Raw genomic sequence first — 12,010 nt, forward strand, 5'->3', positions numbered from 1 at the left:
AATAACGTTTGAAGGAAAATTTACAAAATTGCTAGGTATAATCAACCGCTAGCCGCTCTAAGGGAAAAATACACATTTATGGTCCTCCTGTTCCTGTTCCTCCCTCAACCGTGACAGCTGAGCAGCTAATCATGTGTATTCCGCCCCTAGAGCTCTCCAATCAAGATTGAACAAGCTTACCCTTGCCTTTACCTGCATCACATAGCACCCGTGAGCCAAGGCCCATCAAGAAAACATAATATCACAGCACAAACAATGATAACAATCAAATAATTCCTTAAGCATGTTCATACAATTAGCAAACCACATAAATCACATAGTCCATAGACATAACCAGAAAATCAACAAACTAATAACCAACTATTCGGCATGTCATGTTCAACAATTAACAACCATAACTTAATCACATGATAATCAGGGTTGACTCTTTGGTCGCACCCTCTGTTTATCCCACGGACTCTGGCCCGCTTAAACCAAGCTCAATGAATATTAAGTTGTCCTCAGCTACTAGGGGCTGAGCCGCGCCCTGTGCGCCAATGTAAACCCCAGTACCCTTAGGCTGTTGGTTTACTATTCTCATGGCATAATACTAACTTTCACATGGCATAATACCAACTTTCGTAATGCATACAAGAGTAGGGAACCCTTAGTCCCGTTATTAACTCACAACTGGGTGCAGTTTTCTTACCTTTAATTCCAAGTGCTTTAATTAGGAAAGATGACCCCCGAGCACGATCCTGCCCCGAGCCCAAGCGTACAACTAATCACAACCATGATAAATGATTCCATCAATAATTGTATAAGGATTTTCGGATAGAGTTCTAGCCTCTGGGACATCGAATTCCACCAAACACGGTAGTGGGATCGATCCCAAGCACCCTAAGTTAAGTTCCCATGCTTTAAAGCCGAAGAACACAAATATCCTTAAGGGTCACGACTCAAGCCTCCCCATGCCGCGACATGGCCCCAAACAGAGGCTCAACCTCACCCAGAAATAGACACGAGCCACGGCCCTACACGCCCCTTGCCGCGGCCCGCCCTCATTCTCCAACACCATCTGTTCTAGAGGGTCGCGGCTCACCAAAACTATGCCGCGGCCTGACCCCCTTTGAACCCAGAAAAACACCACTTTCATCCTCCAAATCTCAACCAAACTCACTGCAAAATCATCCCAATAACATATTCTAATTATCACAACAGTTCAAGTATACTCCCATTATCAAAACCTATAGGAAAACTAGCCCAAGGACTCACCCAAATCACATTTTAATCCCTGAAATTCAAATGCTCATAAACCTCCTAAAACACCCAGAAATTCATAGCATTCAAGGCTAACCATAGATAAAAACTTACCTTTTTTGAAGCGAAAATCCACCTATAAGTTGTAGAGTTAATCCCCAAGTTTCCAGCAGCAAAACCTAACAAGAATTCAGCTCAAATCCTTACCCAAAGCTTCAATGCATCTCTCAATATGACAGACCCAAAAACATTTAAAACTTAGAACTTAAACATTAAAATCTTAATCCAAACCTTACCTCAAACTCTTCTTGAATCCACCATAAATTTCTGAGCTAATCTCCAATTATGGAGCTCCAATTCTTATAAATCCAGCCCAAGAATTCCTTGACTCAATGGCCAGCTTAAGAGGTTTCTTGAAAGAATAGAGAGGAGAGAGGATGATCGGCTCTAACTTATGTTCCACTGAGTTCTATATTTTACTTAGTCTATTATTAATTAGTTAAGTCAATCCCAAGGCTCAGGGTACCGAAAACGTCCCCGAGGGAAAAATGGTAAAATTCCCAAGTATTCCCACCTAAGCTTCCTAACCAAAAATATATCTCCAATTATTTATTTTCATAACCGGATAACCCAGATAACCGTTTAATACCTGAAATACCCCTTGACTTATCTCAAGTCAGGTATCGGGTCCTGTTGTGACTTTCCCGCTACTTGCTCCCTAGGATCGCCTCGTTCCGAAAGCTGCAAACACACATATATCCACATAATAATGTGGTCTCAACAGTTTATCACAAATAATCACGTTTATGCCCTAACGGGCCAAAATGACAATTATGCCCTTACCATCCAAACAGGGCCCGCATGCTTATCCAGTACCCATAAACATGCTTTCTTACAATTAATTTTCATAACCTCCAATTATGCCCTCTCGACACACTAATCAAGGCTCTTATGCCTTATTAGTAATTTTGGGTCGTTACAACTATCCCCTCCTTATAATAATTTCGTTCTCAAAATTTACTTGAACACATTAGATAGTAAACCTCACACCTCTGACTATAATTCCTAAGGTCCACCGCCTTTACTCTTAATCTTTGATAACACTCAAACGTGAGCAACAATCTTGTTCCACAAGATCTTGTCTGATAACTATACTTTCATTATTCTCCGTTGTATCACAACCCTACTGAAACTTCAAAGTCTGTTTAGTTCACAACGATTGCTTTATTGACTTATTCTCGATGCCAAAAATACTTATGAGTCATCACCCTTACTAGGGTGAGATCAGCTTATAGGCCCTCGGCCTAACCCTTCGTACGACCTCAGAATTCTGGTCGAATGGGGAGTCAGAACTCCCCTTTTCTTTCCGAGAATATCATAGTCTTCCTTGATGCATAACTTGGAGAGATACAAATCTCTCATCCTGGAGCTTCGTATTCCAAAATGAATAATTTACAAGTTCTTGTGTCCTTTCAGATAGGCAGACATTCCTGCCTTAAGAATTTCAACAATCTCTTTCATTTTCCTTTGAATCAATACTGAACCGCAGTATCCACTGCCTTTCAATTCTTTACTTCGCATAGTACTCCTTGCTTTTATCTTACCATGTCCTATGCCATGTCACCTTAGCTGTACTCCAGCAATCATCACCATGACTATTCCATCGAAAGATTACACCTTCCTTAATGTCTCAAATATTCACACCCTTAACGCTTAATTCCTTAAAATAACTGTTAACCCTTCGGTCTGCTATTCCATCTGCAAATCAATTAGTAATTCTAGATTCCCATTCTGTTCTCTTCATTCTCTAATTCCTTTCCAAAACTTGGAAAACTTATAGGGTCTCAACTCAGCATTATCAATACCCTGTCCCATTACTAGTTCATACGAACCCAAGTTACGCTAACTCATTCAGTGGAGTTATAACTTTTCATGTCCAATTACATTACTTATAGTCTAATATGATCCATTCCTATAATCTACCACCAAATTACCTTACCTTTCAATACTCAAGCATATTAAATTCTGTCACCCGCTTAAACCTCCCAATACAACATACCCTAGGAGGTGGAACGACATCCATTTGGAATTCTCATCTCCACGCCAAATTCCCATTGGACCACTCATCTGATCCTTGTACCCTAACTCGTATTACCTTGACTGGGTTCTTCCCTGTCTCCACCAAAACCATCACTTTAGATTCCATTGTCCAAAGGAATACATATATGTTCATCACCACACACTAATGCCATACCAACTCAATAGTTACCTTGTCCACTCCATTGTAATCTGTAGGGTTGTTTTTAACTGACACACACCTCCCAATTAAGAGATTCGCCTCCAATTGAATCTTCTCCTCGTACAGTCAAGGATTTCTAACACCAATCTTCCATCCATTACATTTCACCAAAACTTGGTCTCAAGGTTATCCTTCTTACAGATGACCAAACACGCGTTACCTTACACCACACATACACTGCCTACCTATCAATTCAAGTATATCAACCATGTTCCCATTTTACCTCCCGTAAAGCTTAATCCATCCTTTCATCAGTCTGAGCTTGGGCGTGCCCCAACCTGTGGTGCACCCCTCACAGTTCATATCTTTATCAAAAATTAGGTTCTTTATGCTCTCCTTCTATATTTAATCATAACACATATATTCTCACATCACCAAGCGCTAATCAATTCTTACTCTGTCTTCTGAATTTTTGATCTGACACTATCCATTCAGCCTAACTTCAAGTTTTACTGTCCTTCTAGTCTCTGGTGTAGCTATCTGCGAAGATACTTTTCTAGTAGATGACGCGTTCACCAATCTTGTTGTGCTCCCTATCTTTCAGACGCTCTTCAGTAGCTTCTCTGTTGCTTCAGATCAAATCTCTTCATACCTGCCCCTACTTCTTGTAGCTTCCCTCCTTGTAGCACTATTCTGAATACCCCTGGCGAGACCAAACTGACGCTTCATGGAGCCCTACCTGTGACCTTGCTTCCTTAGTACTAACATCATCAGCGTAGTCCAACATACCGTCCATAAACCTGAAGGAAACTTGTCCATACCATGTTTATATTTCCTGCATGAAGAACTTACCTGTGTTGCTGATGCTTTAGTCAACTACTAATCTTTGTTACCAATACATCACACCTTACTCGGTACAAGTATAAATTTCTTAAATGTCTCTTCCCTTGATCTCCAGCTTGTAATAACCAGATCGTAGATCAATTCCTGAAGACATTGTCCTGCCTTCTAACCGGGCATTTAAAATTCTTCATCCTTAACAGGCGATGCCGACAATTCCCACAATATGATGCTCTGTCTAACTCGAGGTCAGATTCCTTCGACTGCTTCAGTAATTCTTCCATAATGTCCCTAATACAAAACCTATACGTAGCCCAGTCCTAAAGTGTACCCAATCCTTCCTTGTACCCATCTGAATTCCTACTGGTCGTCTTAGTTTCCATTCAGTCAAATTAATATTTTCCGAGTGATATCCCCTACAATCCACAGTTGTCTCTTAACAGATTAACTCTCACTATGACTCATGTCGAAGCTTCCGTATTATGAGCTCTGTCGCCCTCACCACAAATCCATCGATTACTTATATCCCAATTCCTCTGCCAGAAGTTTCTAATTCCTCCTCAATAAATACTAATATTTTCAGCCTCTCGCACAATACCCTAGAGGCATATTCTCTATGTCTGAATCTCTCTTGGGTCACTCTCAACTTCGAGCTCTTCCAGTTTGTCATATAACCGAAAACGTGAATTATCCAGTCAACTGTTCGTCTCCAAGGAACTAGCCTCGGGCTTCGAATATAATAAGGCATTCCCGTCTTCCATTCCCTAATCATGGGAAATTCATCCTAACATATCAAATCATTTCTTATGGAAGTCATACCCTCACCTGACATCCTTCGAGGTGGCGTCCTTTGCCTCAACTGTATACCAAATAACCTCTTTGGTTCCCGTCACCATCCCGACAACTTTTACAATCAGACCCCTTCCTATCAAAAACTAGGTGCCATAGCACTCTCTGGGGTTCTTCTACCTCGATAACCAAGAATCTATCCTTACTGAATTCCACCAATAGAAGTACTGTCCTTTGCATCTCTTGCCCTACGACATTCATGCTTTATACCTCATTCCCCAGATCTTAGGTAACATGGCCCTCACCTGCTGCCTAAACACAGATGAAGATCTCATACATTGGTTCGACCCTCACGCTCTGGCCTATCCCTGAGTTCGATCCTTATATGGGTCATCCTCTCTAGCTACCCCCACCTGTATCAATTTCCAAAAAAAATTACCCAACTCACAAACTCACTGACATACACTGTCATTAACTTATCATTCTAAATCAAGCTTAGAACCTATTGGTCTCCGCAGCTCAGACTATGTCATTATAACCTCTTTTATCAAATCACCATCTGAGTTCTTTCCAACCCATCATGCCAATAACTCAGTCTGAATACCATTTCCTGGCATCCTTCTACGACAAATACTTAGTGTAACTCCTTGTTTATGACCACTCATCTTCACTTAACCAAAGATAGAATTGGCTTTGCCCATCCATTGACTAACTCTTAGGCAAACCCGAACTTTCCTCAAAACCAGAGGATAACGCCTTTTAGGCCTTCCATATAGTACTTTTATCTATCTATATCCTTGCATTAAACCAACACTGGTAACCTCACTGTCAAAGTATACAAAGCAGCTCCTTCTCTAGAAACGTCTGCTGTTCTGCCATCTAGCCTCAACTATTAAACCACACTGTTTACTCACATGCTAGCGAACATCTCTACGACTTTCGGGGGTAGATGGAGGTTTCCAACCCTGACTATCATCTGCTACCCCCTGTAATACAATACCAAGTCCACTTAACCACTTTAGGCACAAATAACTTGAATTCGTCCGCCGCTGTTGGCTAAACTCCTCGGCCCAGAGGTTCACACTCCGAACCAAACCACAACCATGTCCAAATAACCACAATAATCATGAACATGTAAAGCATAATAAACATTAATCCACAATTCTATGCATTTAGCTACCAAATTTTATTGCTACCACGTATATTCACACTTTACCATGCTTCCTACAAGCCAATAAACAAGTACGACATATAAATTCAACTCAGGAAATTAACCACATACAATCAATATGCAAACCATTATCCAAATATTCATTCACATGCAATAGCAATGCTAATCAGCATGCCTCAATCCCATCATAGAATATTCAAGAGCCAGGCTCTATCAGTATCTCATGCTTCCTATTAATCCAATCCAACAGATAACAACAATCATAATTCTTTCCAATCACTTAAACATATAAACACATATACACATTTATCAAACCCTGAATCGAGATTTTCTTTAGTAGCGAATGTACATGTCCAGCCGGTCTCCAGGAACCCTTAAACCTAGGACGCTCTGATACCAAGTTGTAACGCCCTGGGTAGCCAAGACCGTTACACTGTGTATTTATAAAGGTGCAAGACTTGATAATCATGTCATTTAGTTAAAAGCATGTCATTAAAACCATGAAAGAGCTAGGGTTAAAAGGTTTTGGTCATAAAAGATACATTTCATATAAATTAATATTTTGTACATGGGATCCCAAAAGAAATAACGTTTGAAGGACAATTTATAAAATTGCTAGGTATATACAACCGCTAGCCGCTCTAAGGGAAAAATACACATTTATGGTCCTCCTGTTCCTGTTCCTCCCTCAACTGTGATGGCCGAGCAGCTAATCATGTACATTCCACCCCTAGAGCTCTCCAATCAGGACTGAACAAGCTTACCCTTGCCTTTACCTGCATCACGTAGCACCCGTGAGCCAAGGCCCAGCAAGAAAACATAATATCACAGCACAAACAATGACAACAATCAAATAATTCCTTAAGCATGTTCATACAAATAGCAAACAACATAAATCACATAGTCCATAAACATAACTAGAAAATCCACAAACTAATAACCAACTATTCGGCATGTCATGTTCAACAATTAACAAACATAACTAAATCACATGATAATCAGGGTCGACTCTTAGGTCGCACCCTCTATTTATCCCACTGACTCTGGCCCGCTTAAACCAAGCTCAGTGAATATTAAGTTGTCCTCAGCTACCAGTGACTGAGCCAAGCTCTGTGCGCCAATGTAGACCCCAGGACCCTCAAGCAATTGGCTTACTATTCTCATTGCATAATACAAACTTTCACATGGAATAATACCAACTTTCGTAATGCATACAAGAGTAGTGAACCCTTAGTCCCGTTATTAACTCACAAACTAGGTATACGCTTGGGCTCGGGGCAGGATCGTGCTCGGGGGTCGCCTTTCTTCATCAAAGCAATTGGAATTAAAGGTAAGAAAACTGCACCTGTATATGTTGATAAGATGGGACTAAGTGTTCCCTATGTTTGTTTACATTGTTATATGATTGTGATAAACCATGTGAGCATGTTGGGACTAAGAGTTCCCTATACTTTTATGAATGTCATGAGGTGGTATTATGCCATGGGGAAATGTAATAAACGGCTTAAGAGTGCCGTAATCAATTCTTGCGAACACGGTGCAGCTCAGCCACTGGTAGCTGAGGACAGCTTAATAATCACTGAGCTTTCCTTAAGCAGGCCGGAGTCAGTGGGGTGAACACTAGGATTGGCCTAAGCGAGCCAAAGACAGTGGGTTATATAGAGGGTGCGGCCTACGCACGTTAACCCTAGGTGTTGCTTGACATGTATACTTTTGTTAATTGTTGTGTATGATATGCTGAATATCTGAAACTAGATCACTCGTTATTGATTGATGTCCTGGATTGAATGAATGCTATGGCTTGCTGGGTAATTGATTAATGTATTGTAAATCATTTGGTTATGCTCTGTGAACTACTTAGTTGTTGATATTGATTGTACTATGATGTTATGTTTTCTTGCTGGGCCTTGGCTCACAGGTGCTACGTGGTGCACGTCAAGGCAAGGGTAAGAGATTCAACAATGGGTTGGAGAGCTCTCGGGGCGAGGTGTACATTGTTAGCTGCTCGGCCGCCACGGTCAAGGGTTTGTCCAGGGACGGAAACCTAAAACGTGTATTTTTCCATTAGAGTGGCTTGATTATTTATAAGATTTGGAAATTCTGTAATTACTTTATTGAAACCCTGATTTTGGATCCCATGTACCAAACATTTTTTTTAACAAAAATTATTCATTTATAACCAAAATCTTTTAAACCTAACCTGTTTGTATCATTAGATTCACATTTTTATCTAAATGACTTCATTAGCAAGTCTCGCAGTATTTCAAAAGCACAGTGTAACGGTCTTGGTTATCCAGGGCGTTACTGTTTGCCTTCTAGACAAGATTTACAAACAGGTAATTCACCTAAGGTGAGTTCCCTCAAAGGCCCATCCTTTGTAAGTCTTTGAATCCTATCATAGCCAATATAACCTAGTCTTAAGTACCATAATTACATCATATTATCATTATTGGTCTTTTGACGTTTATTGGTCATAGATTTTGCTACTTTGAATAAATCATTGTTAAAAGCGAGGGGTTCATTAGGATGCTGTAATGCCCCGAATTCTCCGATGTGGTTTAATGGCGGGAATAGTAGGCCGGGAGGGCCATACTTGTTTAATTATGCCATTAATTGATAGAATGCATGTATATGTGAATTATATTATAATATGATGTTAAATGCATGCATGTGGGTCCACAATTTTAATTACAGGGGTGTGATGATGATTTGGCCCGTTGAGGGTATAATTGTATATTTGTATGCATGTCGGTGATACGTTGTTGAGACCACATTATAATGTGGGTTTGTTCGAGCTATTCGGCATGAGACAATCTTGGATTATTAGTTAGCGGTCTGGCCATAACAGGTTTAAGTTTGGGACTCGGGATGAGTCTCGGGGTGATTTTAATGATTAGAGAATTACCGGGAATTAAAGGGTAACGGGATATAAATTATTGGTGTTTGAGATTATCGAGAATAGCGGGAATTAGAGAGCGTTAATTATGATTAACGAGATAGGTTGGAAAGGACAAATTTTCCCTTGGGAGCTTTGGAAACCCTTAATTGACCTAGGGGTATAATGGCCTTTTTACCCCTAGGATAGATATAAACCCTTTGGCTGTGAAACAGGGGGAAAACAGAGCAAGTTAGTGAAGCTTACCCGTACCTTCTTCTTCCTCCATCTCCTTTGTGATTTTTGTGATCTTGTTGAGGATTCTAGCTTGGGAAGTAGACCTTGGGAGTTTGGGAGAGTGTTCCAACATTGAAGAGCATCACAACTTAAGTTTGAGGTAAGTTTCCAGCCATTAGTTTTCTAGTTTGCCCTCATGGCACACTAATCAAGGCACTAAGCCTCACTAGGAACTTTGGGACATTACACAATGTGTTTTAGCCTACTTCTCTTTATTGCCATAATCTTATCTTTTAAACATTGTTTATGTATTTGAATTGGGACCTTATGGGTTGTATCTCTTAATTAGCTATGTTATAGTTAGGAATGAGGAATGATTGATGCTAAGTATTATTTTGGTGTTTCTTTGACTTATTAAATTTAAGTGTTAGGTGACTACTTATCTGTGGGGATATTATTGTTCTATGTATAATGATAGATGAACATGCTTTTATAACTAATATTTCTATATATAATTATAAGATTTATTCCATTATTTTGACTTATAATTATGGAAATATTTAATATAAACTAAATGATCATTTTAAGGACAATTTTCGAACAAGGGTCAGAGTTTGACTTTTAGCCATCCAAGTTATGGATATTACAAATCTTCCATAGCCTAGGACTCGGGTCATGATAGAAAAATGGTATCAAAGCATCTGTTTTAAATACCTCAGAGTGTGTCACTGAATAGATTAAATATACTTCTAAAGTAAAGTATTTTGATGTGTAATGGCATATGTATATAGAAAGCATCCATTCCTCACTAATTGTTTAGCTTTTAATTCTCATACCTAAGATAATGGCCCTGAGAAGAAGGGCAACAAGGAGAAGGCCTGCAGCTGATGCCCCTGAGGTCGAGGTTCCCCCTCCACCAGCAACATTCCCAATGAATTCTATTCTTGATGCTATAAGAGGCATTCCTGCCGAATAGATGGATCCAGCTGCTCGGCCAAGCCATCAGTTCTAGATTTTCCATCGGATCCAAATGGTTGAATTTGAAGGTGGGCAACATCCTGTGATGGCTAAAAGGAGGTTGAGGCAAATTAAGAAAAACTTCAACACCATGGGAACACTTGAAGAGTATCATGTGACTTTTGTTGTATCCAAGTTGGAAGGTAGTGTTGCAGATTGGTGGGAAACATTAAGTAGGACCATTGAAACTCGAGGGTTGACTTGGGGAGACTTTGAAAGGGTTTTCAGGGAGCAATATTTTAATCCATTTCACCAGAGGACCTGTAATGCCCCGAATTTCCTAATAAGGTTGAGGACATTGATTAGGAGGTCGGGAGGGCCATAGTTGATTTATTATGTTATTAAGTGATCATATGCATGTTTATGTGAATTATATTATTATATGATGATAAATGCATGCATATGGGTTATTTTAGTTATAAGGGAATTTTGGTAATTTGGTCTGTTGAAGGCGTAATTGTGTATTTTCGTGCATGTGGGTGAGTTATGATTGGTACCACATTATATGTTGATTTGTTTGAGCCTTTCTGCATGAGACGATCATGAAATGCAAGTGTTCGGTCTAGTCATAACGGGTTAGGTTCGGGGCTCAGGGTGAGTCTCGGGGTGATTTTAATGATCAGAACATTACTAGGAATTAAAGCATAATGGGATATGATTTAATTGTATTTGAGAATAGCGGAAATTGGAGAGTGTTAATTATGATTAACGAAATAGGTGCGAAAGGATGGTTTTACCCTTAGTGGCTGTTAAGGTTTATTTTCGACTTGAGGGCATTTAGGTCTTTTCACCCTAAAGGATTTGTTTCATCCATTTAGGCTTAGAAACTATAGAAACCTTGTCAAAAACAGAGCATCTCTTCCTCTTCTCCCGTACCTCTTTTTCCTTCTTTTTCTCTTTGGATTTTCAAGCTCTTTTTGAGGAATCAAGCCAGGGAACAAAGCTGTGATAAACTAGGGTTATGCTCCACCATTGAAGAGGGTGTGTTGCTGAGATTGAGGTGAGTGTTTAGCCATTAGAACTCTTGTTTTTGCTCTGTTTTCCAAGTTGACTTCCAGCTGGTTTTTGAGTTAGAAAATTGGGAATTGATTGGAGTTTTGGCTAGGGTTCTTGGGGTTTTGGTGCCTAGGACATGTGGGGGTGGTATTTGGGTTCATTTGGGACTTAATTTGATGTTTGGAAGCATTTCGTTTGGGTTAGAAATGGTGGAATCGAAGGAAGAATTTTCTGGGCAGTGTCTGGCTGGAGGTAGCGCTACAACGCCCAGTATAGGGCGCTACAGCGCTACCTGAATGGGGAGCTGGGACGGTTTGGTTTTGTGAAGAGCGCTGGGGCGCTAGGAGGATAGCGCTACAGTGCTACCCTGTTTCTTCAGAACCCTCTTTGGAGTGTCTTTAAGGGTTTTTGGCTCGAGGTTTCAATAGTTAAGGCCCATGATCGAATCTACTCACCGTGTGGGTACATTTCGGGGTCCCGAGAGTGGGGTTTACATCAAGACCCTATTATTGTTGATTTACATAATGGAGGTTATATTTGGTTATGACTAGGTGACCGATAAAGGATTAAAGGATCGATCGTTCTCAAGGGTCGTTCTTGTTCTAAT

This window comes from Humulus lupulus, chromosome 4 (assembly GCF_963169125.1).
Source record: "Humulus lupulus chromosome 4, drHumLupu1.1, whole genome shotgun sequence".
Classification (NCBI taxonomy): Eukaryota; Viridiplantae; Streptophyta; class Magnoliopsida; order Rosales; family Cannabaceae; genus Humulus; species Humulus lupulus.